Source organism: Rutidosis leptorrhynchoides, chromosome 10, assembly GCF_046630445.1.
Source record: "Rutidosis leptorrhynchoides isolate AG116_Rl617_1_P2 chromosome 10, CSIRO_AGI_Rlap_v1, whole genome shotgun sequence".
NCBI classification, from domain to species: Eukaryota; Viridiplantae; Streptophyta; class Magnoliopsida; order Asterales; family Asteraceae; genus Rutidosis; species Rutidosis leptorrhynchoides.
This window is the reverse complement of record NC_092342.1, coordinates 319,516,382-319,541,869: the sequence shown is the minus strand read 5'-3', so window position 1 is coordinate 319,541,869 and position 25,488 is coordinate 319,516,382.

Below are 25,488 nucleotides of genomic sequence, written 5' to 3'. Positions count from 1 at the left end.
AAAAATTGGTGGATATGAGTAGGAGTAGTGGGGTTTTCCCACTTGCTGATGGCTTCGATCTTAGCGGGATCAACCTTGATACCCTGATCGCTCAGGATATGACCAAGAAATTGGACTTCCTTCAACCAAAATTCACACTTGGAGAATTTGGCATAGAGTTGCTCTTGTCTCAAGAATTCAAGTATGAGTTGAAGATGTTGCTCGTATTCTTCTTCGCTTTTGGAATAGATTAGGATATCATCTATGAAAACGATAACGAACTTTTCCAGGTACGGCTTGCATACGCGATTCATGAGATCCATAAACACGGCAGGTGCGTTGGTTAAACCGAATGACATCACTAGAAACTCATAGTGACCATAACGGGTTCAGAACGCAGTCCTCAGCACATCGTTCTCCTTCACCCTCAAATGGTGATAACCTGATCGTAAATCGATCTTGGAGTAAACGCTGGATCCTTGCAGCTGATCGAAAAGATCGTCAATCCTGGGAAGGGGATACCGATTCTTGATCGTCAACGTGTTCAGTTCACGATAATCGATACACATGCCAAAAGATCCATCCTTCTTCTTCAAGAACAAAATAGGTGCACACCAAGGCGAAGAACTCGGTCAGATAAATCCACGGTCTAGTAGTTCCTGCAGTTGGCTCTGCAACTCTTGCAGTTCAGAAGGTGCAAGTCGATAAGGTGCGTGAGCTACAGGTGCAGCTCCTGGCACTAGATCGATCTGAAACTCTACTGATCTCGGCGGGGGTAATCCCGGTAATTCTTCTGGAAAGACGTCGGGAAATTCGTTCACAATTCGTACTTCATCCATGCTTTTCTCCTCAGTTTCTAGTTTCTTCACGTGCGCCAAAACAGCAAAACGCCCCTTTTTCATAACCTTTTGTGCCTTCATGCAACTAATAAGTTTTAGCTTCGGGCTACATCTATCTCCGTAAACAATCAGTGACTCACCATCTTCGCGAGGTATACGAAGAATCTTCTCACCACAGATAACTTCGGCTCTTACCTTGGACAACCAGTCCATTCAGACTATCACATCAAAACTCCCCAACTTAATGGGTATCAAATCAATCTCAAAATCCACACTAGCTAAGTTTATAATACCTCATCGGCCAATTTGTTCAACTTTCTCAAGTTTTCCATTGGCTACCTCGACAAGTATACTCTCATCCAAAGGCACTAACGACCAATCTATCTTAGAGGAAAAGTGTCTACATACATAATTCCTATCGGCACCGGTATCAAATAGGATAGAAGCTAATAGGTTATTGATAGTGAATGTACCTGTAACCAAGTTAGGATCTTCACGGGCATCTCTGGCATTCATGTTGAAGACTCTCCCACTTGCTGGCCTGCCATCCTTCTTCTTGTTAGGACATTCATTCTTGAAGTGGCCCTGCTGACTGCACTCATAGCACTTCCTTGGTCCACTTGGGTTTGTCCTTATAGCTGGGGTGGTGATCTTACAATATCTGCCGATGTGTCCAGTCCTTTTACACTTCTCACACACTACGTTGCAGTATCCAGTGTGATACTTTTAGCATCTCTTACACTGGGACGACTACCTTTGTAGTTAGGGTTAGAGCTAGGGTTCGGGTTAGGATTCCTCCAGTCGTTGTTTCTGAAAGGACCCGTCCTAATCCATCTGGACGAATACATTACATTTGGTTACATCGCGAGGTACTTGACCTCTATATGATACATTTTACAAATATTGCATTCGTTTTTAAAAGACAAACTTTGATTACATTGAAAGTTGACGGCATGCATACTATTTCATAATATATTCAAATATAATTGACTTAGTAATAATCTGGATGAACTTAACGACTCAAATGCAACGTCTTTTGAAATATGTCATGAATGACTCCAAGTAATATCTCTAAAATGAGCAAATGCACAGCTGAAGATTTCTTTCATACTTGAGAATATACATGCTTTAAAGTGTCAACCAAAAGGTTGGTGAGTTCATAGGTTTATCATAATCATTCATTTCCATAATTTTAATAGACCACAAGATTTTCATTTTATAAATATAATTCCCATAGTAGAATCATCTCGTCTGCATAAAGGTAAAATCATTCATATGGTGAACACCTGGTAACCGACATTAACAAGATGCATATAGAATATCCCCAAAACAGAATCCTCTCGTCTGTATAATAGAATCCTCTCGTCTGTATAAAAATTGAAGTACTAAAGCATCCGTACCTCGGATGGGGTTTGTTAGGCCCATAGATCTATCTTTAGGATTCGCGTCAATTAGGGGTACTGTTCCCTAATTCTTAGGTTACCAAGCTAAAGGGGTGATATTCGATTTCGATAATCCAACCATAGAATGTAGTTTTTAGTACTTGTGTCTATTTCGTCAAACATTTATAAAAAACAGCGCATGTATTCTCAGTCCCAAAATTATATATTGCAAAAGCATTTAAAAAGGGAGCAAATGAAACTCACAATACAATATTTTGTAGTAAAAATATTCATACGACGATACTGAACAATGTTGGCTTGTCCTAGGATTCACGAACCTATATCATTTATATATATATTAACACATATAATCGTAATCGAGCAATTATATATATATATGTTGTTATTAATAATATACTTGTATTACTATATGTTATTTAGATAAATTTAATATACTTAATTTTTATGTTTTATATAACTATTACTTATCATTAATAATAAAAACTGTATATTAAGGTTTAGTATATTCTTATATATTAATTGATATAACTTAACTAATATCTTTTTAATAATAAAAGTATAGTGTAATGTATTTTTATATAAAAGTATCTATTTGTGAAAAAATTGATAGATTTAGTGATAACAAAATAGTAATTTTAGTGAGAATGATAATAATAATAATAATAATAATAATAATAATAATAATAATAATAATAATAATAATAATAATAATAATAATAATAATAATAATAATAATAAGTTTAATAATAACAATACTAATAATTATATTAATAATAATAATGATAATATTTGTAATAATACTTATAAAAATACTAATGTTAATAACGTTTCTAATGCTTATAAATATAAATATGATTTTAGTAATAATAATAACTATAATACTAACAATAATAATAATAATAATAATAATAATAATAATAATAATAATAATAATAATAATAATAATAATAATAATAATAATAATAATAATAATAATACTAATAATAATAGAAAACTACCTCAAAGAAAAAGCTTCAAAAAGAAAAATAACTGCCTTTGCCTGGGTTCGAACCCGAGACCTCTCATTAACTCAACATCACGTGCAACCATCCCTCTGCTCTATCGTTTTTGTTTTAATTCCTACTCTACTTCTTTATAACCCGCATTTAGTTTGTTGTTGAGTCAGTTTTTGAAATAACAAACAGCCCAAAATTAAAACGGATGTTGGATCGAGGTGCAATAAAACCGCCCAATCCAGTAATAGCTTGATTGATCCGAGAAAAATAAAAGAAACAAAGTTTCGGTGTCCAGGTATTATCACAAAGCAGGAGCCGACAAAAAAATTTCGGTTTATTACTTGAAACAGAAACGAATGATCAATCAATTTGTAGCCGTAACTTTACAGCTCATCTTCACACCATTATCATATCATCATCGTGTACATCGTATGCCATATGTATCATCAATTGTCTGTGGTTCGATCAATCAGCACAAGAAAAAAAAATAGCGATATCATAAGCTTCGATGGCTGATCAATAGAAACATGAATAGGAGTTCATCGAGTACACTATTCACCGTCTTCTTCGTTGAATTATTATCAATACCTTCGTGAAATTATCATTGTGGTTTCGTATATCATCTCAAGGAATCGCCAACGCTTTCTCATTGTTAGAACAAGAAATAGAAATAGATTAACAATATAACAATCGTTGTATATTTGTTACTATTTCATCTGGGTGCCAATCGAAAGAAAGAAAATAATGAAGTAACAGGTACATTAGTAGCTGGTGATCACCAAAGAAACAGAAATAATCTAAGGGGTTAGGTTGTGAGGTGTGCCCGAAAACAAAAATAAAGAACGATGATAGTGGTGGTTTATGTAGGTTTTCGTTGATGGTTTAACATGGAGAAGATGGTGGTGGTTTGGTGTGGTGATCGGTTCGTACAAGAATAGAAGTAGAAAAACGAAACAGGAAACATATAAAATGCATTATCAATGGTGATAGTTAGTGGTTGTGAGGAGAAGAGGTAGAGGAACACAAGATGATGATTGGTTGTATTCGGATAGTAGCTGCAGAAGAAGGTATACATGATGGTTTAATTGTTGGAACTAAAACAGCAGCAAAATCAAGTAGGTGGTGATTTGTGTGATTTACGAAGAGAGAGAAAGAGAGAGAGAGAGAGAGAGAGAGAGAGAGAGATATGAGGTGGTGACTGTGAGGTGGTGATTTTAGTGATGTTATACAATGAAGAGAACAACCAAATGGGTGGTCTTGTTCCATGATGGTGGATATGGTGGCTCGATGGGGTGATAGACGGAGGTGGTGATATGTTCTCGGACAAGAAGCAAATTGGAAGTGGGTTTGGTGATGGTAATGGTTTTCAAGGAGGTTGAAGTGGTGATGGGAGGAGGTGGCTCGTGAGTAATGGTATAAGGTGGCGATGGATTGGTGAAGGTGACCGAGGGTTGTGGTGGCCAAGGGTGGCGGCCTTGAAGATAGACAAGGAAGAAGGAAGGTGATCGATAGATATATATATATCTATCTCTTAAGCATGTAATTATGTATATCATATATAAATATAGATGGAAGATAGTTAGTTTGTAAAAGTAGTGGAGGGTTAATAAGTGATCATGGGTGCAGGAAATTAAAAGGTGAAGAAATTGTGGTTTGTCAAGTGGGTAGTAGGTAAGCATATGTAACGTTGCAGTGTATATATTTATAATTCTATATCTATATGCATATTATAGATTGATATTTAATCAATCAGAAACAGTAACCGATATAAAGTATTAATTATAATAATCTATTGAAATTAAAACGTGTGAATTGTTAGCCGTCGCCTTTCACGGGCTGAATTTCGTACTCCGTTGATAATCAGTGGCGGATAAAAGTCTTCGGAAAAATCCAATATTTTTAAATTAAATAGCTTTATTTATTTTGGTCATTATGGTACAAAATTTGATCATTAATTTATTAAATAAAAAATACATCAACTGTCCCTCCCAATTCTGGGTAAAATATAAAAAGTGTTAAAACTTAACAAATAGTTCCTAAATACATTTTTAATGAGCTTAAAATTTATAGAACTCATTTTCGTATCACCGTTTATTTTAAGATTACATAAGTTTGAATTTAACTTGCTTATATCAATCGGAACATCAAACGAGTATTACAATCATTTAATATTTATTTTTAATATACTTTATTTATATATATAGATATATTTTAAATAATAATTATTATAATATCCTATTTTTATTTTATTAATTTTTAATAACAACAACATATAATACTTCAAATTATATTTAGAACTATTATTCATATTTACATACACACATATCGATTTACAATTAATTGTTCGTGAATCGTCGAGAGTAGTCGAAGGTCAATTGAATATATGAAACAGTTCAAAATTTTTGAGACTCAACATAACGGACTTTGCTTATCGTGTCGGAAACATATAAAGATTAAGTTTAAATTTGATCGGAAATATCCGGGTCGTCACTGTACCTACCTGTTAAATAAATTTCGTCCCAAAATTTGATTGGGATGGTCATGGCTGACAATAAGTATGTTTTCATGACGCATACGAGTTGATAAATGGAGTTTTATCATCATTGAGTAATATGGATAGCACAATTCGATTATTCGAAGAGTACGAATGAAGTTATCTCAAAAGAGTGAATTGAAGAAATAAAGTTTCGTCTTAACTTTTGACATAATCACGTTTGAATTTAGAAAATAAGGTGCGTCTTAACTTTTGACGTTGTCTTGGTTGAATTCTGGAATTTAAGGGATTTAAAGAAATCTTTGAAATCCGAATAAGATTTGAATCTTCGGTGAATAAGAAAATTAAGATCTCTTTAATTAAATACGAGCATATATCTTGATTGCTCTGTCTGATATTTCCACTATAAATTATCTCCCCCGTTCTATTATTTTCACCACTCCAATACTTTCTTTCTTAATTCATAATTCCAAGAATTGTGAAAATACTTAATCCAGTTCTGATCCTTGATATTTTTTTGACTATCGCTTCTGTCATTCTTCTTTTTCATTTACCACCGGAGGAATCTATTCACTTCTATTATTACCTTGGGGTGATACTATTCTTAATTACACCGTGTCTTTATATTGCTACTCGTATTAATATCCACGGTTTGTAACCTCCGTGTTGTTATTGGGTTTAATATTTTCTCTTATTTTTGGAGCTCTTTACCTTTTTATTCTCTTCTCGACCTCTAGTAAAGCGAGTAACGATCCAGAATTCGTAAGTATGGAGTTTCGAATGAACATCATGTTCTAAACAAGAAAGAACGTATTAGTACAATTTGATTTGTCAAATTACCAGAATTACTGAGAATAGAACTATCAAGAATATATTTTCTTGATATGTTCAGAAGTTAAGCAGAATGAAAGAGTTATGTAACATGACACGTGATGACGTTATGATCTGTGAATCATCACGTCTCATTAGAAACTCAGCATGACTTATTGTAATATAATCACGTTGATCAAGTGTCATTATATTATACTAGCTCATGCTTCAATTCCCAACACTCCTTCAAAAACATTCATAATTTAAATTCAAATTTTCAGAATTTAGAAACTAAAATAGTTTCCTTTATGATGTAACGCAGATATTGCGAAGAGATAAATGATTTTAGATAAGAATAGTTATGAAAATATCTTCAGAAATATTGAGGATATTTATAATGAAAGATTCGATGATATCTTAGAATTTATAATATCAAAGGATGATAAAGAAGATTTGTCCGTAACAGTGTAGAGTCAGGAGCAAGGTATTCATTAATGACTTCAGCAGATAATGAATCATTTGGATTCTTTAAAGACAGGTTTAACCTTTATGATTTTTCTACGAGCTTCCGTCATAGTTTCGCATAATCAGCTTTTCTGTACCAACTTTTCTGAGTTTTGCCAACATACTATTCTTTATCATCAAACTTCCGACGGTTAAGGTCGTTTACGATTGTCTACAGTTTCTGCTGCTTCATTCAGCTTTTTCAAAATTTGGAGTATTGATTCGTAGACTGGGTGCTTTTCAGAATTTTAGAATGGAAGATCAGAATTCTAAGAGATAAATGTTATATACATACATATAACTATTGATGTAGAAATGCGACGAGATTTAAAATATTGATTGCTGATTACCAGAAATTGATATGGCAATTCTCGTTACAAGATGTGGATGAGTATATGACAGGGTTTCGATGAATGTAATGATTTTTCGGAAAATAACTATAATACTAACAATAACAAAAATAATAATAATAATAATAATAATAATAATAATAATAATAATAATAATAATAATAATAATAATAGAAAACTACCTCAAAGAAAAAGCTTCAAAAAGGAAAATAACTGCCTTTCCCTGGGTTCGAACCCGAGACCTCTCATTAACTCAACATCACGTCCAACCATCCCTCTGCTCTATCATTTTTGTTTTAATTTCTACTCTACTTCTTTATAACCCGCATTTATTTTGCTGTTGAGTCAGTTTTTGAAATAACAAACAGCCCAAAATTAAAATGGATGTTTGATCAATGCCCAATAAAACCGCCCAATCCAGTAATAGCTTGATTGATCTGAGAAAAATAAAAGAAACAAAGTTTCGGTGTCCGGGTATTATCACAAAGCAGGAGCCGACAAAAAAATTTTGGTTTATTACTTGAAACAGGAACGAATGATCAATCAATTTGCAGCCGTAACTTTACAGCTCATCTTCACACCATTATCATATCATCATCTTGTACATCGTATGCCATATGTATCATCAATTATCTGTGGTTCAATCAATCAGCCAAAGAAAAAAAAATAGCGATGTCAGAAGCTTCGATGGCTTATCAATAGAAATAGGAATAGGAGTTCATCGAGTACACTATTCATCATCTTCTTCGTTGAATTATTATCAATACCTTCGTGAAATTATCATTGTGGTTTCATGTATCGTCTCAAGGAATCGCCAACGCTTTTTCATTGTTAGAACAAGAAATAGAAATAGATTAACAATATAACAATCGTTGTATAATTGTTACTATTTCATCTGGGTGCCAATCGAAAGAAAGAAAATAATGAAGTAACAGGTACATTAGTAGTTGATGATCACCAAAGATACATAAATAATCTACGGGGTTAGGTTGTGAGGTGTTCCTGAAAACAAAAATAAAGAACGATGATAGTGGTGGTTTATGTAGGTTTTCGTTGATGGTTTAACATGGAGAAGATGGTGGTGGCTTGGTGTGGTGATCGGTTCGTACAAGAATAGAAGTAGAAAAACGAAACAGGAAACATATAACATGCATTATCAATGGTGATGGTTAGTGGTTGTAAGGAGAAGAGGTAGAGGAACACAAGATGATGGTTGGTTGTATTCGGATAGTAGCTGCAGAAGAAGGTATACGAGAGGGTTTAATTGTTAGAACCAAAACAGCAATAAAATCAAGTAGGTGGTGATTTGTGTGAACATTGAAGAGAGAGAGAGAGAGAGAGAGATATATATATATATATATATATATATATATATATATATATATATATATATATATATGAGGTGGTGACTGTGAGGTGGTGATTTTAGTGGTGTTATACAATGAATAGAACTACCAAATGGGTGGTCTTGTTCCATGGTGGTGGACGTGATGGTGGATATGGTGGCTCGATGGGGTGATAGATGGAGGTGGTGATATGTTCTCGGACAAGAAGCAAATTAGAAGTGGGTTTGGTGATGGTAATGGTTTTCAAGGAGGTTGAAGTGGTGATGGGAGGAGGTGGCTCGTGGGTAATGGTATAAGGTGGCAATGGAGTGGTGAAGGTGACCGATGAAAGGACCCGTTCATATACATTATAAATGATTCACAATGGTTGATTACATTGCGAGGTATTTGACCTCTATATGATACATTTTACAAACATTGCATTCGTTTTTAAAAGACAATCTTTCTTTACATCAAAAATTGACAGGCATGCATACCATTTCATAATATCCACTATCCAACTATAAATTGATTTAATAATAATCTTTGATGAACTCAATGACTCGAATGCAACGTTCTTCGAAATATGCTATGAAAGACTCCAAGTAATATCTTTAAAATGAGCAAATGCACAGCGGAAGATTTCTTTAACACCCGAGAATAAACATGCTTTAAAGTGTCAACCAAAAGGTTGGTGAGTTCATTAGTTTATCATAATCATTTATTTCCATCATTTTAATAGACCACAAGAATTTCATTTCCAGTTCTCATAAATATATGTCCCATGCATAGAGACAAAAAATAATCATTTATATGGTGAACACCTGGTAACCGACATTAACTAGATACATATAAGAATATCCCCTATCATTCCGGGATCCTCCTTCGGACATGATATAAATTTCGAAGTACTAAAGCATCCGGTACTTTGGATGGGGTTTGTTAGGCCCAATAGATCTTTCTTTAGGATTCGCGTCAATTAGGGTGTCTGTTCCCTAATTCTTAGATTACCAGACTTTAATAAAAAGGGGCATATTCGATTTCGATAATTCAACCATAGAATGTAGTTTCAATTACTTGTTTCTATTTCATCAAACATTTATAAAAGCGCATGTATTCTCAGTCCCAAAAATATAAAGGGTAAAAAGGCAAATGAAACTCACCATACTGTATTTCGTAGTAAAAATACATATAACGTCATTGAACAAGTGCAAGGTTGGCCTCAGATTCAAGAACCTAAATTAATTATATATATTTATGTGTTGGTCAATATTTATCTAACAAATTAGGTCAAGTCAAAGTGTACCACAATCCTAATGCTCAAGACTAATATGCAAAAGTCAACAAAAGTAAATTTGACTCAAAATAATTTCCAAAAATCTATACATGATTAATATATAGTTTAAATATCGTCATTTTATATTTTTAAATATTTTTAAAAGATTTATTAGAGTAAATAATATAATTTATTTATTAATAAATAAAATTTTATATTATATTTATATAATAAAATATACTTTTATATATATTAAGTAATAAAATTTATAGAGTTTATTTAATATTATAAAGATAATATGATAGGTATTATTAAAGTAAGTTATTACACGTAGTAAAATATGTTTGTATCAAATATTTATTTGATAAAATAATATCTATAATGAAAGTAAGTAAAAGTTGTATTATTTTGTAATAATTATTATTATTATAAAATATCAATATTTATAATTACTAAGATGACATTATGATAAAACGATAATTCTAATTATGATAACTTTAATATTTACGATAATTTTTAATATTATCTTTAAAATAATAATTCTATTTAAAATAATAATAATAATGATATTTTATAGTAACAATGACATTTCTATTAAAATGATAATTTTTGTTAAAATGATAGTTTTAATACTAACAATAATTTTAATAATAATAGTAATGATAAAAATAATAAGAACGATAATTTTATCTAAATCAATATCTTATAATATTTTAATTTCATCATGATACTCTTACCCATTATTTCCTAATCGTTTCGTTCAATAGCTTTTAATCGTCTTTTATATCGTGTTCGTAATAATGATAATAATAGTAATCAAAATAATTAGGTGTTACAAATATTTGTTTTAATTACACTAATATTAATAATGATAGTTACTATAACATTATTAACGATAATACTAATAATTATCTTAATGATAATATAGTAATAATAATAATAACAATAACAATAACCATTTTTAAATAATGATATATATATTAATAATGATAATAATAATAATAATAATAATACCAATAATAATAATAATAATAATTGGATAATAATAATAATACTAATTATAACTTTAACGATAATAACGATAGTAATAATAAAAAAATAACAATTTTTAAATATAAATCCTTTTATTGATAAAGATAATAATAATAAGATAAAACTAGAACGACGATAATAACGACGATAATAATAATCATTTTTAATAATAATACAAAAATTCGATGGACTATAACTTCAAATCCGTTCATCGAAATCATTCGATATCTAAATGAAAAGTTCTTAATTTTTCGCTAGCTTTCCATCGACATGCATATCTTATACCTTATCTCAGTAGCATATATAACTAATTCAGGATTCAACATAACCTAACTAAAGGCAATATCAAAAGTACAAACATGCATAATCCTATATACTCGAGCACTAGTCAGGGATACACTATTAGTATGTAAAAGTTAAATTATGAGTACTCACGTATCAATATTGAGATTCAATATTGCAGGAAAGGTACGTAGACGCAACAGAGATGATAAACACTATACTGACCTCACGAGCATACCCATGAACCATACCCAATCACCTCCATAGCTATAACCCATAATTTCCTTAATCCAATCCCACTCGAAAAACAATTTCGAAATCACTCGGACAGCACTCTGACGTAATATTTTATGTATACTAATAATATCTTGAAATAATACGGAGTAAATATATATATATGTAAACCGATTGAGAGAGTTTAGAGAAAAATATTTTCAAGTTTCTATGAAATAATGAAACCTATTGAATTCTATTTATAATAGATTTTTGAATTATTAAAGTGAATTATTAAAGTATGAATTATTAAAGTGAATTATTAAAGTATGAATTATTAAAGTGAATTATTAAAGTATGAATTATTAAAGTGAATTATTAAAGTTAAAGTAAAGTAAAAATAAAGTAAAGGTAAAGTTTAAGTATAGTAAAAGTATAAAACTATGTACGTATAATATGCGTATAAATATATATAATATTAATTTAAATTGTTATATATATTTAATAAAATAAAATATAAATATCGTTATCTTTATCATACTGGTTAAGTAATGAGTTGTCAAAAGTGGTTCTAGATATTTATAAAAGTTATATGCGTTTTAATAATAAAGTTCTTTTTAAACTGAAAACGTTTTTGTACGTTTGAAACTAAATCAAATAAATATAATAATTTTGTTTTCCAAAACCAAATATATTTTTAAGAATCATTTTGTTTAAAGGTTAAAATAATGGAAATCGTTATATCATAAAATGCTTTAGAAAAGTAGAATCATATATATTCATAATAGGTTTCAAGTTCTTAAATTACAGTTTGTTGGTGAAGCATGGGATAAAGTTCAAAGGTTAAATAAACGTATGAAATCATCTTAATGAAAAATGTCGAGTTACTTAACTTGTCGATATCCAACATCTAAGTTATTTACATTTCACGTTCTTACTTATAAATCACTTTACCATTTTCCGAATGTTTTCAAAAAGAATAGATTTCTTAAATCACAGTGGACCTCATAACATAGACCCGTAATGATATCATAATGTATCTGATAAATCAATCATTTGATATTATCTTCTAATTCCATCGATAAACATATTGAAACAAATACGTTCATGTAAAGTATTATACGTTTAATACTTTATTAATATTCTCAAGTTATAATATATATATACATATATATACATATTTATTTATATATAACGGTTCGTGAATCGTCGGAATTTGGTCGAGGTTATAATGAATGTATGAACACAATTTAAAATTCTTGAGATTTAACTTAACAAACTTTGCTTATCGAGTCGGAATAATATAAAGATAAAGTTTAAATTTGGTTGAAAATTTCCGGGTTGTCACAGTACCTACCCGTTAAAGAAATTTCGTCCCGAAATTTGAGTGGAATGGTCATGAATGATAATAAGTATGTTTTCATGATGCATACAGGCTGAAAATTAGAGTTTTATCATCAGCGAATAATTTGGATAAACAATCCATTTATATGAAGAGTACGAATGAAGCTAACATAGAAGAGTGAAATGAGTAAGTGTAGATTCATCTTATCATTTGACGTAGATATGATTGATTTCCAGATTTGAAGAAAATCTTTGTAATAAGATTTGATTCTCCGGTAACAAAAGGAATTAGGATCTGCTTTAAATGTGATCGTCCATTTTAATTGTTCTGTCGGAGATTTTCTTATAAATTCAGCTCCTTCGTTTTCTTACAACTCACACCTTTTGTTGATATATTTTATGCAAGTCCCTAGACATCTACCCACGTCCATTGCAGGTACAACAGTTTACAGGCCACCATGATCGTTCGTTATTATCCTATCCGTGTTTGTATGTGGTTACAGCAACTGCAGAAATGAGATTTGGATGTTTGACTATGTTAGACTTAGTCAGACGTCCGAGTGAAGCCTCACTCGTACGGCTGACAGGCTCATACGCACAGTTGATGCTGAGCTAAGTCACAATTACCACCTAAATGAGAAGACACAAGTGAGTGATCACCCGTACGGCTGATGAAGCCAACTCGTATGTGTGATGGATGAATCGTACGGGTGAGTCAATAGCAGGGGTATATAAAGTCTTATGTTCTTCATTTTAGGTTAAGCCTCTCATTTGTTACACACACTCAGATCTGGTGAGCTCCTCCGATTCTCTCTCAATCCAAATCACCCAGGTGGTGAATAATAGCTCTAGGTGTTGATCTAATCACACTTGATTTAGTTGTGGTATGACTAAATTAATCCAAAAAAGCTTAACCTATTCACTAGAGGGTTTGATTCACTTATTCCGTCATTGTGTGAGTTAAATCTGTTGATTTCTAAGTTCCTAGTCATGTTTCATCACCTTCTATTCTTTCCCCCGCAACTCATATTTTAAAGTATTCATCAATATGCTCCATCCAGTTCTGATTCTCGATATACTTATAACTTTCATATCGGTCATTCTTCTTTTTCATCTACCGCCGGAAGAATCTATTTACTTCTACTATACTCTTGGGTTTATAGTGTTTCTAGTTCTCCCGTGTCTTTATATTGCTATATGCATCGATATATATGGTTTATAATTTTTGGTTTGTCGTTGGGCTTTATATCTTTCCTTATATTTCAAAGTCTCTATTTCTATCTTCTATAATCATTGTCATCCACAGTTAATGCTCTCTTTTATTTGCTGCAATTTATACCCCAATTTCTATTTCAAAGTTTTGTCCTTTCGTTTCTTCTTCTTACGATTAAGCATCGCTTGTAATGGTCCAGAATTCACAGATATGAATTTCGGAATGAACATTGTTAATGTTCTAGGAAGGAAATTGTGATGGCACGATCTTGACTTGTCAAATTACTAGAATACCTTGGAAAAGGCCGAATCATCAAGAAATATTTTCTTGATATTTTAGAGGTTAAATAGAATACAAGAGTCGTATAACATGGCACATGATGATGTTATGATATGTGAATCATCACGTTCCATTTAGAAACTCAGCATGAATTACTGTAATATAATCACGTTGATCAAGTGTCATTATATTATACTAACTCATGCTTCAGTTTCCAACACTACTTCAAAAACATTCATATTTTAAACTCAAAGGTTTACAGAGTATAGGAACTAAACAGTTTCCTTTTTGATGTAATACAGATAGCGCAAAGAGATAAATGATTCTAGATAAGAATAGTTATGGAAATATCTTCAGAAATATGGAGGATATTTATAATGAAAGATACGATGATATCTTAGAATTTCTAATATCAGAGGATGATGAAAAATATTGTCTATAAGGGTTTAGTGGCAGGAGCAAGGTATTCGTTAATGACTTCAGCAGACACTGAATCATTTGGATTCTTTGAAGGCAGGTTCAGTCTTTGTGATTTGTCCACAGCCTCCTTCATACTTTGCTCAATCCGTTTTCCAGTTCCAAAACTTCTCTATTTCTGAGCTTTGTTAATACACTAATCTTTATCATCAAACTTTTTACTGCTATGGTCATTTACAGTTTTTGTTGCTTCATCAGCATTTCGAGAACTAGTTCGCGGTTCAGAGTGTTTTTCAGAAACTTCACATTCGAAGTATGTAAGCCTTGGAAATAGACGTTATGTATAACTATTGGCGTCAACATGCTGTGAGATTTTAAAATACTGATTGCTATTTCCCAATGATTCGTATGACAATTCTCGTTACAAGAGGCAGATGATTAAATGATGAGGTTTCGATAAATATAAAGATTCTTCGGAATGCCCAAGATTAGTGAAGTTGTTGGTAAGTTTATTGCTAATGTGGTGGAATATGAAAGGTTCTCCGGTAACAAAAGGGTAATAACATATATCAAAATTATGATAAGGCTAATCCGAATGAAAAAATCGAAGTTGTCTTGCTGGAGCTGTGATATAATTTGCTACTTTGCAAAGGAATTGCAAGGTTATTTTTGCTAATAAATGCCAAAAGATCTGACACAGATATGTGTTGAATTATGACTTTGGCTTCGAAAGCTTTTTAAGTACATACCTGTGGGTAATATGTGGTTGGATCATCATCTCGATTGCTCATTATTTGAAGTGTCTTCAGAGATTTTCGAAGGGTTTGAACACAGATTGTAATCGTTTGTATACATTTGATGTTCTAACACACTTTTGAAGTCAAAGTATAGCTTTGAAAGATGTAGGAATCTAAAAGTGATGGTACCGGTTATATCTCAAATAGAATTCTGAGATTTTAAAAGCAGAATATGTAATTGGGTTTGAATGAGTATGGTTGTTTTGATTTCTATGAAAGAATATATATTATTGTGAAAGTAGGAAGTATAATTGATAATTTGCTTAATCTGATTCGAAGAATGTAACATATTAATTGTGAATTTATATATATCTCTCGGGTATTACCTGCCCGTTAAAAAAGTTTCACAATTAATATTTTGTACATAAGAATTTTATTACAGTCTTTATGAAAATATATATGTATATATTCTCCTCAGATGTAACATAGATTTTAATGAGTTAATACTAAATTAAACTCATTCGATTTATGGTTGGAACTAGAATTGAATAATTCCTTGAAGGCTTTAGAGGTTACATAAGTATTTCTTCAATAATATTGAAATTATGAATCAATACTTCGTTATTTGTTGAGATGTGATGTTGGTTTTCGTTAAATTCTTGTGAACTTCGCAAAGTGCGAATGATGTTATCTGAAAAGTTTCGGTTACATCAATGATGAAGTGTAAAATCAAATATATACTTGATTTATTAGGAATTGGAATTTGTTGAATTGAGACAGAGATTGTAGTTAACGATGGTTAAGTCACGTGCGAGGGATGTACATTATTACATATTTGTAATATGAATTAACTGAGTAGTTAAGATTCACACACAATAGCTTAGCACAGGAAGATTTATTTTTTATTTCAAAATATATATATATATATATATATATATATATATATATAATATATATATATAATTTCTTTAGAGGGAATGAGTTAATTCTTCATAACTTGTTGATACAATATACACATTATTGATTCGTAATGATGTCCACAATAATTCTTGAACTGACGAAGTTTGTGATGTTATAGGTGTTGTTGATTCTGATGTTGACTGTACTGACGATGCTGGTGACGTTGACGGTACTGTTGATGCTGTTGGTAAAACAAGTTTAACTTGTTAATCACACACCATTTTTGTCAGGGTTTCTACTCTTCCTTTTATCATTTTGGTTCGCTTAACTGATTTATGGTTAGGGCTAGATTAGATAATCTCTAAGACTTTAGAGATTATATAATCGCCGCGGAATGTTTCTCCAATGAAGTTATGAATTAATACTTCATCAGTTATTGTTGTTGGTACTCCTTGGTATCTATGGTACGTATGACGTTGATGCTCGTGGGGACAGATTGTGAAGTTGAGGTTTACAACGAGGTTGTGGTTGGAGGTGGTAATGGTACTGTTGGCGTTGATGATGGTGGTACTGGTTATGCTACTGGTGCTGTTGCTGGTGTTTGTAATCTCTGCACCATATTCTCCAAAGCCACTACCCGAGCGCGAAGTTCGTTGACTTCTTCTATTATTTCAGGATGATTGTCGGTCGAAACGAGCGGATAAATAAAATCTAGAATTTGATGTAGTATATAATCGTGACGAGATACCCTGGAAATGAGAGAGAAAATGGTGTCTCGAATAGGTTCTCCGGTAAGTGCTTCAGGTTCTTCGCCAAGAGGGCAATGTGGTGGATGGAAAGGATCACCTTCTTCTTGTTTCCAATGATTGAGGAGGCTACGAACCCATCCCCAATTCATCCAGAATAGGTGATGACTGATTGGTTGATCCATTCCGGTCACACTGCTTTCGAAGCTTGAGTGAGATTCCATTTCGGAATCCGAGTGACTTGAACTGATGACAAATTCCATTTCGTACGATTAGATAAAGGATTTTCGATATAAAATATTTTTTGGCTATCGGGTGGTATTCTATTTACATAGGATATCTATATATAGAGATCAAAAGATTTCATAGATTACGGAGGAATTTGCGGGATATGTCAGGTAAAGTTTAAAGTAACAGATACGATAAGATATGATTTAGCAGATATGCTAAGATATGAATTTTGTCTATACACTACTCATGCAATAAATGTAGCAAGACGTGTTTAGACTACTAATGATAAGCAGGTAATTTCCTATGGATGATAAGCAGATGATTTCTGACTAGAAATGATAAGCAAAACTTTTAACATGCAGACACGGTCGAAGTCCAGACTCACTAATGCATCCTAACGACTTATCAGTTAGACACACTAATGCAGACCTGGTTCGCTAAGACCACCGCTCTGATACCAACTGAAAGGACCCGTTCATATACATTATAAATGATTCACAATAGTTGATTACATTGCGAGGTATTTGACCTCTATATGATACATTTTACAAACATTGCATTCGTTTTTAAAAGACAATCTTTCTTTACATCAAAAATTGACAGGCATGCATACCATTTCATAATATCCACTATCCAACTATAAATTGATTTAATAATAATCTTTGATGAACACAATGACTCGAATGCAACGTTCTTCGAAATATGCTATGAAAGACTCCAAGTAATATCTTTAAAATGAGCAAATGCACAGCGGAAGATTTCTTTAACACCCGAGAATAAACATGCTTTAAAGTGTCAACCAAAAGGTTGGTGAGTTCATTAGTTTATCATAATCATTTATTTCCATCATTTTAATAGACCACAAGAATTTCATTTCCAGTTCTCATAAATATATGTCCCATGCATAGAGACAAAAAATAATCATTTATATGGTGAACACCTGGTAACCGACATTAACTAGATACATATAAGAATATCCCCTATCATTCCGGGATCCTCCTTCGGACATGATATAAATTTCGAAGTACTAAAGCATCCGGTACTTTGGATGGGGTTTGTTAGGCCCAATAGATCTTTCTTTAGGATTCGCGTCAATTAGGGTGTCTGTTCCCTAATTCTTAGATTACCAGACTTTAATAAAAAGGGGCATATTCGATTTCGATAATTCAACCATAGAATGTAGTTTCAATTACTTGTTTCTATTTCATCAAACATTTATAAAAGCGCATGTATTCTCAGTCCCAAAAATATAAAGGGTAAAAAGGCAAATGAAACTCACCATACTGTATTTCGTAGTAAAAATACATATAACGTCATTGAACAAGTGCAAGGTTGGCCTCAGATTCAAGAACCTAAATTAATTATATATATTTATGTGTTGGTCAATATTTATCTAACAAATTAGGTCAAGTCAAAGTGTACCACAATCCTAATGCTCAAGACTAATATGCAAAAGTCAACAAAAGTAAATTTGACTCAAAATAATTTCCAAAAATCTATACATGATTAATATATAGTTTAAATATCGTCATTTTATATTTTTAAATATTTTTAAAAGATTTATTAGAGTAAATAATATAATTTATTTATTAATAAATAAAATTTTATATTATATTTATATAATAAAATATACTTTTATATATATTAAGTAATAAAATTTATAGAGTTTATTTAATATTATAAAGATAATATGATAGGTATTATTAAAGTAAGTTATTACACGTAGTAAAATATGTTTGTATCAAATATTTATTTGATAAAATAATATCTATAATGAAAGTAAGTAAAAGTTGTATTATTTTGTAATAATTATTATTATTATAAAATATCAATATTTATAATTACTAAGATGACATTATGATAAAACGATAATTCTAATTATGATAACTTTAATATTTACGATAATTTTTAATATTATCTTTAAAATAATAATTCTATTTAAAATAATAATAATAATGATATTTTATAGTAACAATGACATTTCTATTAAAATGATAATTTTTGTTAAAATGATAGTTTTAATACTAACAATAATTTTAATAATAATAGTAATGATAAAAATAATAAGAACGATAATTTTATCTAAATCAATATCTTATAATATTTTAATTTCATCATGATACTCTTACCCATTATTTCCTAATCGTTTCGTTCAATAGCTTTTAATCGTCTTTTATATCGTGTTCGTAATAATGATAATAATAGTAATCAAAATAATTAGGTGTTACAAATATTTGTTTTAATTACACTAATATTAATAATGATAGTTACTATAACATTATTAACGATAATACTAATAATTATCTTAATGATAATATAGTAATAATAATAATAACAATAACAATAACCATTTTTAAATAATGATATATATATTAATAATGATAATAATAATAATAATAATAATACCAATAATAATAATAATAATAATTGGATAATAATAATAATACTAATTATAACTTTAACGATAATAACGATAGTAATAATAAAAAAAATAACAATTTTTAAATATAAATCCTTTTATTGATAAAGATAATAATAATAATAAGATAAAACTAGAACGACGATAATAACGACGATAATAATAATCATTTTTAATAATAATACAAAAATTCGATGGACTATAACTTCAAATCCGTTCATCGAAATCATTCGATATCTAAATGAAAAGTTCTTAATTTTTCGCTAGCTTTCCATCGACATGCATATCTTATACCTTATCTCAGTAGCATATATAACTAATTCAGGATTCAACATAACCTAACTAAAGGCAATATCAAAAGTACAAACATGCATAATCCTATATACTCGAGCACTAGTCAGGGATACACTATTAGTATGTAAAAGTTAAATTATGAGTACTCACGTATCAATATTGAGATTCAATATTGCAGGAAAGGTACGTAGACGCAACGGAGATGATAAACACTATACTGACCTCACGAGCATACCCATGAACCATACCCAATCACCTCCATAGCTATAACCCATAATTTCCTTAATCCAATCCCACTCGAAAAACAATTTCGAAATCACTCGGACAGCACTCTGACGTAATATTTTATGTATACTAATAATATCTTGAAATAATACGGAGTAAATATATATATATGTAAACCGATTGAGAGAGTTTAGAGAAAAATATTTTCAAGTTTCTATGAAATAATGAAACCTATTGAATTCTATTTATAATAGATTTTTGAATTATTAAAGTGAATTATTAAAGTATGAATTATTAAAGTGAATTATTAAAGTATGAATTATTAAAGTGAATTATTAAAGTATGAATTATTAAAGTGAATTATTAAAGTTAAAGTAAAGTAAAAATAAAGTAAAGGTAAAGTTTAAGTATAGTAAAAGTATAAAACTATGTACGTATAATATGCGTATAAATATATATAATATTAATTTAAATTGTTATATATATTTAATAAAATAAAATATAAATATCGTTATCTTTATCATACTGGTTAAGTAATGAGTTGTCAAAAGTGGTTCTAGATATTTATAAAAGTTATATACATTTTAATAATAAAGTTCTTTTTAAACTGAAAACGTTTTTGTACGTTTGAAACTAAATCAAATAAATATAATAATTTTGTTTTCCAAAACCAAATATATTTTTAAGAATCATTTTGTTTAAAGGTTAAAATAATGGAAATCGTTATATCATAAAATGCTTTAGAAAAGTAGAATCATATATATTCATAATAGGTTTCAAGTTTTTAAATTACAGTTTGTTGGTGAAGCATGGGATAAAGTTCAAAGGTTAAATAAACGTATGAAATCATCTTAATGAAAAATGTCGAGCTACTTAACTTGTCGATATCCAACATCTAAGTTATTTACATTTCACGTTCTTACTTATAAATCACTTTACCATTTTCCGAATGTTTTCAAAAAGAATAGATTTCTTAAATCACAGTGGACCTCATAACATAGACCCGTAATGATATCATAATGTATCTGATAAATCAATCATTTGATATTATCTTCTAATTCCATCGATAAACATATTGAAACAAATACGTTCATGTAAAGTATTATACGTTTAATACTTTATTAATATTCTCAAGTTATAATATATATATACATATATATACATATTTATTTATATATAACGGTTCGTGAATCGTCGGAATTTGGTCGAGGTTATAATGAATGTATGAACACAATTTAAAATTCTTGAGATTTAACTTAACAAACTTTGCTTATCGAGTCGGAATAATATAAAGATAAAGTTTAAATTTGGTTGAAAATTTCCGGGTTGTCACAACCGAGGGTTATGGTGGCCAAGGGTGGCGGCCTTGAAGATAGACAAGGAACAAGGAAGGTGATCGATAGATATATATATCTATCGATCTCTTAAGCATGTAAGTATATGTTATGTATATCATATATAAATATAGATAGAAGATAGTTAGTTTGTAAAAATTGTGGAGGGTTAATAAGCGATAATGCTAAAAACGAACATATATTTCATAGCATTATCCTTCAAGAAAGACAAGCTTTTAGTTGCAGTTGTTCTATTTACAAGTTATATTCGTTTAAATAATAAAAGGTTAAGACAAAAGATAGATTCGACGAATTGAAGACGTAAATGACCAAAAAGCTAAAAAGTACAAAGTAGAATCCAAGTGGTTCAAATTATTGATGAGAAACGTCTAAAAATTACAAGAGTACAAGCCTTGAAACACAAAGTACAAGATATTAAATTGTACGAAAAGGCGTCCGAAAATCCGGAACCGAGACATGAACCAACTTTCAGCGTGCGACGCAATGGACCAAAAATTACGAGTCAACTATGCACAAGAATATAATATAATATATAATTAATTATATATATTATTATATATTATAATTATACGCAGCCCACGTTTTGAATTTGATATATGAGCTGGATTCCAGACCTCCGCACTCATGGAGCTTTGATGAAGAAAACCTCCGCACTCGCGGAGCTCAACGGTGAAACGTGGGCCTATAAAAGGCCGCGCATTCTGATCGATTTCAACATCTTTTTCTTTTCCTTTCTCATATCATATACGATATATTTATATTTTATATTTTAAAATTTTAATTTTAATTTAAGTATAATAATAATAAGGTTATAGTGGCGAATGTTTTAAGTTTATAAGTCGAAATTCTGTCCGTGTAACGCTACGCGATTAATACTCATTGTAAGTTATGTTCAATCTTTTTAAATTAATGTCTAGTAGCTAAGTTATTATTATGCTTATTTAAATTGAAGTAATCGTGATGTTGGGCTAAATATTAAAGACGGGGTTATTGGGCTTTGTACCATAATTGGGGTTTGGACAAAAGACCGACACTTGTGGAAATTGGACTATGGACTATTAATGGGCTTTATATTTGTTTAACTGAATGATAGTTTGTTAATTTAATGACGTATCTATAAATAACCATATACACTAGATCGGACACGATGGGCGGGATATTTATAAATACTAATAATCGTTCATTTAACCGGACATGGGAATGGATTAATAGTCAATGGACTCATTAAAACAGGGGTGAATTATGTACAAGGACACTTGGCGTAATTGTTAATAAAGTATTAAAACCTTGTTACAGATTAAGTCCCCAATTAGTTAGAATATTTGACTTCGGGTATAAGGATAATTTGACGAGGACACTCGCACTTTATATTTATGACTGATGGACTGTTATGGACAAAAACCGTATGAACATATCGAATAATCTAGGACAAAGGACAATTAACCCATGGTAATAAATTAAAATCAACACGTCAAACATCATGATTACGGAAGTTTAAATAAGCATAATTCCTTTATTTTATATCTTATCGCACTTTTAATTATAGTACTTTTTAATTATCGCAATTTTATTTACCGTCATTTTATTTATCGCACTTTTATTTATCGCAATTTTATTTATCGTCATTTACTTTACGCTTTAAATTAAGTTATATTTATTTTTAATATTTTACATTAGGTTTTAATTGTGACTTAAGTTTTAAAATCGACAAACCGGTCATTAAACGGTAAAACCCCCTTTTTATAATAATAATAATAATATTACTTATATAATTATATATATTTTATATAAATATAGTTGTTGAAAATATAGCGTTAAACTTGGCTAGCTCCCTGTGGAACGAACCGGACTTACAAAAAACTACACTACTCTACGATTAGGTACACTGCCTATAAGTGTTGTAGCAAGGTTTAAGTATATCCCATCTATATAAATAAATAAAACTTGTGTAAATTGTATCGTATTTTGTAATAAAAATAATATTATATTTCGTACACCTCTGCTTTAACATCAAGTATTTTTGGCACCGCTGCCGGGGAACGCCGAATCGAAACGCTTTAAAAAAAGATTTTTATTAAGTTTTAATTTCTTTTTATAAAAATACGTTTTATATAATACAATCAAAAATATAAAATCAAGAAAAAGAAAAATATATATCTATATTTTTAAGTTTAGTTAAATTTAAAAAGTTTATATTTCTTTTTATTGTGAAAAGTTATAAAAACTAATAAGTAAATTTTTTTATTTATAAGTTTTATATAAATATTTTAAAAAAAAATTTAAAACATAAAAAAAGAGTAAAACGAAAATATATATTTTATAAAGTATAAAAGTATTTTTTTAGATCTTAAAAATATAAGTGTATTTAAATTACTTATTTTAAATTTTGTAAAATTATAAAGTAAAAATTAAAAAAAAAAAAAAAAATTAAAACTGAACCTGTGATTTCTGGCCTGCATCTCTTCTGAACCTGCATATTCCGCACTCGCGGAGCTCCTGGGCAGAACAAAATCTGCACTCGCGGAGCCTATTCTGACACGCCAGGTTTCAACATCGTACAACATTAATTACGGAGTATTATTAATTATTACTGTATTATTAATCAACCCTAATTAGGGTTTAATTATTTAATTAGTTTTTAATATTACTTTTACTTTTATTATTTAATTTATAATATTAAGTATTAATTAGTTTTATTACTTATAAAATTAATACTTTTATAAAATAATAATATAAAAATAATATTTTCGTAAAATTGTATTTTTATAACTTTAAGCCTATTTTTATATTGTGTATATTTTTAATCGTTTAATCGTAATTTATATATTTATCGTTCGTAACTAGTTTTAAACTTAGTATTTTTGCGATAGTAGCTCTAGATCTTTAGGCTTTGCCGTAAAATCCTTTAAGTGCTTTTTCTTTAGACTAAGATTTAGGTGCTTTAGAATTTTGCAATGTCGTTTTAAGATTTTAGTACTTTTTAAGTTATTGCCATTTTGGATATAGAATTCCTTTTAAGCTTTAATACCTTTAGACGTAAGTTTTAATTTTTAGTGTTTAGACTTTTAAGTTTCGACGCTGCGTTTTATTATTTTTCGACGCTTAATTTTTCGACCTTTTATTTTTCGACATTTTTCGACGCGCTCTTTGTCTTTCTTATTTCTCGACGCTCTAGTTTTTAGGACATACAATTTTCTATTTCTTCTCTAAAATTTCAAAACGAAAAATTATTTTAAGTGGTTAAATTGATAGACATCCAAAATTTTCTGGTTCGTAGTAATAGTTGGATTTGTTAGTGGCTAGTTGGATTTGTTAGTGGCGAGTTGTGGGCTTTCGATTTAAAGGGTTCTGGCTACCTGCTGCATCTATTGGCTATTCGAAACGTGGGCAAAATCAAAAAAGTCTATTAATTTGATAACTTATATATTTTTATTTTTATAACTAATAGGATATTCAGTGAATGCACCGAGCAAAACGTTCACCACCTTTCATACGTTCACCACCTGTAACTCGATCAAGACATTTAGCCAATATTGTCGCCATTGATTTTTCTTTAGAATCATCATCAAGTCGACCAAGTATTCCAATTCAAATTTTCGATAATCCATTTTTTGAACCCGGCCTCACAATTGAGAACCCGAAGGATATTCAAGGGCAATTCAGAGATCCTGAACCACTAATCATTCCTCCTGAACCACAAATCATTCAACCAGAGATTGTCGAGGAAGAAACCATTAAATCAGAATCCTCTAGTGATTCAGATTCAACAAACTCAATTATGGAAATAACGGAACCTCAAATTATGGAAGACCGAATGAGAGCCACA